The sequence below is a fragment of the Zingiber officinale genome, chromosome 2B (assembly GCF_018446385.1).
Source record: "Zingiber officinale cultivar Zhangliang chromosome 2B, Zo_v1.1, whole genome shotgun sequence".
Lineage (NCBI taxonomy): Eukaryota > Viridiplantae > Streptophyta > Magnoliopsida > Zingiberales > Zingiberaceae > Zingiber > Zingiber officinale.
In genome coordinates, this window is record NC_055989.1 from 138,594,297 (window position 1) to 138,597,862 (window position 3,566).

Below are 3,566 nucleotides of genomic sequence, written 5' to 3' on the forward strand. Positions count from 1 at the left end.
GAGTTATTCAATTTGTGTTAGAAAATATTTAAAAACTTTCTAACTTAACTTAGAAATTTTTTATTATCTTAGAAATTTTCAAGAAAATTGACTTAGAATTTTTTTTTAAGGTTAACTTAGATTTTTTTTGCCTTATCATTTTTTTAAAAAAAAATTGACTTAGAATTTTTTTTTAAGGTTAACTTAGATTTTTTTTGCCTTATCATTTTTTAAAAAAAAAATTGACTTAGAATTGTTTCTTATGAATATTCACTTAGAATTTTTTTTTGAGAATGCTGAGATAAGTTTTAAACTTAATTTTTTTAACACTTATGACTGTTCTTATCTGAAAAATATTTTACACTTAAAAGTTCTTGTTTGAATTTACCTTAGACTTGTTTATAACCCCAATTTTTATGTGATCAAAGGGGGAGAAGTATGTTAAGTCTAGGAGGAGGTACTATAATTTTTCAATTAAAAAAATACTTGGACTTATTTGAATATAAATTGTTTGTATTGCATATGTTTACCCTAACTTAACTTGGGTTGCTCACATCAAAAAGGGGGAGATTGTTGGAACCCCAAGGTGTTTTGATGTGATCAAACAAGCTAAGTTAGGTCCTGCGTTTGTTTAACTCTTGTGTCTAAGTGTGCAGGAGCTTAGGAACACAGGAAGTCGAGCGGAAGACGCGGCTAGCGAGAAGGACGACACGGGAGAGAGCCGACGGGCTCGGTGCGTCCGAGGGACAAGGTGTCCAAGAGTACACGGTGGACGAGAAGAGGCGTGCGGCGCTCGAGGGACGAGAAACCAGAAGGAAGGTTGCTCGAGAAGGCCGGAACATGGGTTCGGGTGAGCCCTATTGGGAAGGCCGAGATCACTCAAGCTAACAGAGCCGAAGCGGAAGACCTATCGAAGCGAGCTAAACCGGAGTAGTAGAATCGGACCACAAAAGTCAACAAAGTTGACTTAAGGGTCCGGGCGCCCGGATTGAGGGCGCCCGGAACCTCCAGGCGCCCGGAGTCGACTTTTGATCGGGATCGCGTCAAACGCGATCCGATCATTGGGGATAAATTTTATCCTCCGTCCGGAACTCCTTCTAGGCGCCGGGACCGATTACTATAAATATAGTATCTTGCATGCATTTAACTCACTTGTAATCAATTCTTTCTCTGCTTTCAGTTGTGTTCTTTTCATTTGTGCTGTCAACGTTGTAAAGAGGCTTCTCCGCCTAGAGGAGATCATAGTGCGCTTACTTTCCTTGGATTAGCAATCCTCTGATTGCAAACCAAGTAAATCTCTGGTGTATGATTTCTTTACTTAGTCTCTACTTTTTATTACAAGTGTTTATGTTATATAGTTGAAATCCGAGAAAGGTTCGAGTTTAATTTTGTAGGGCAATTCACCCCTCCCCTCTTGCCGGCCTCCAAAGGGACCAACATTAATTTCTCATTCACCCTTAATCGGTTTTGAACAAATTAATAGTCTAAATCTATCTACGCGAATCGTAGATTTCAAATTTGAAGTCAATTACGACTTTCAACAATTGATGACTTTCTTCTTCAAAATCGTTTTGGTCTATTTAAGGTCCCAATATCCAACAAATAATTCTATCTAGAAAAGTGCTTAGATGAGTAGCTCTTGTTAATCAAAATGATGTATAAAATTCTGTTTACAAGAAGATGAGCCGTATATAAGGAAATAAATATTTAAAGAAAAAAAGACAAAATATATTTTTAATGATTAAAATGATCAAACACCACCTAAATAAATATTTTAAATAGCCTCGAAACTCTAACTCGATAAAAGACGATATCATAATTTTACCAAAGACAAAAAAATAATCTCAAATATAAAATGGGAACTTTCGACTTTAAATAATATTTTTTAAATTTAAAATTAGATTGTTACATGTTATACCTAATAATAAATATAGATCTGAAATTCGATTTAATATATTATCGACCTCATAATTCTATCCAAATTAAAAATTATGATATCTTAAAATGTAAAATCATTTAAATATAACATTGAATCATTTAGGACTCCAAATAATGAGTTTACAAACCACGTGATATCGATGGAGTATTGAGTCGAATATCTAGAGCGTTCTACTTTGCCTTATATGAGTCAAATACAATACAAAATATATAATTAAATTAACCTAGTAATGGTATTTCCTTTTAGTGATCTCAAAAATTTATAAATTTAGAAATGAATTTGTAAATCAACTCGTGTCTACATTTAAAGCAAAAATAATAATTTTTAGACTTTAAAATGCTTGAAATGTTCTAGGTTATCTAAAAAGGCTAAGACTACTTGTGTCCAAATTAATGATGACGAACATAGATTTAGGGTTGCAATGCGTGGACCTGATCGAGATCGCTCTGCTTGTAAAAAGAAAATTAATAAATTTAAAAAATGTCAGAAGTGGGATTTGAACCCACGCCCTCGTTAAAGGACCAGAACTTGAGTCTGGCGCCTTAGACCACTCGGCCATCCTGACTTTTGTTTTATTTTGATACGTACATTTTATATGAATCAATGTTATCTAAAAGAACAGTTAAGATGACTGTTAAACCAGTGAGGATGATTTAGATGCGGACCATATGATATTCTATTGGTATTCATGTTTGAATTAATGAAATTAATTAATTTTTTGTGCATTGACCTTTAATTTGAGTCATCTTATAATTTTTTTTTTATGCAAGGGTCCCAAATCTTAAAAAATCTGATCTACCAATCCAATCCTTACCAATCCGATCTTGATCAAATTATATCATGATGGTAAAAAATGAATACGTTCGTCTCAACATCCTCGTCAACTTGTTCCAGGGTCAACACGAAGAAAATAAATACGACTATTAATTTTTAAAATAGTGATTAATACATAAGGTTGGTGTTCCAAACTGTGATACCCATGCTCCAAATTATGTGTGATACTCGTACTCATGCAATGTTCCAAACTGTGATACCCATGCTCCAAACTATGTGTGATACTCATGCTCATGCGAGTGAATTGTTGCACCACAAACATTATGATTATGCAAAAGCATAAATCGTTGAACAATTTAGACCGTCTCAATCTTGCGACTTGCTTGGCCCATGCACAACCTTGCTTGGACAGGGAATTATTGGCATTGTATATTACCAATAGACACAACTTAATGTTAAATTAGGGAGATTTTGAAAAAGTTTGTATGGAACAAGTTTAAAGCTATTTAAGTCAGAAAGGCAGGCAAACTATCTTTAAAAGCTATTTATGACTTACAGAAACCTCCAAGGGTATAGAAAAGAAAGATTAATAGGTATTTTCACAAGTAAAGAAATTTGTAAAGAATATCTAATATATTGGAATATGAAAGGCACACATACTAAAACAAAGAGGGTTGTGGGACAAGGGATGAAAAATGTTAAGATGAATATATAAATATATAAGAATGAATATGATAAAAATAAATAAAAATATTTGAGAGAAAATTGAGATTATATTTTTTAAGAGAAATTAAAATATATATATATATTTAAAAATGATATGAATACATATTTAGGCATCTAATAAATATCTCAATTACGATATAAGACTATA

The 3,566-nt window shown here is 32.9% G+C and overlaps 1 non-coding gene across 1 annotated transcript; it reads right to left on the minus strand.

The window, feature by feature from the left end:
• Positions 1-2,399: 2,399 nt before the first annotated feature.
• On the minus strand, positions 2,400-2,483 carry TRNAL-CAA. Its single transcript has one exon. It is a non-coding gene; the product is annotated as a tRNA-Leu (tRNA).
• Between the last annotated feature and the right edge of the window lie 1,083 nt (positions 2,484-3,566).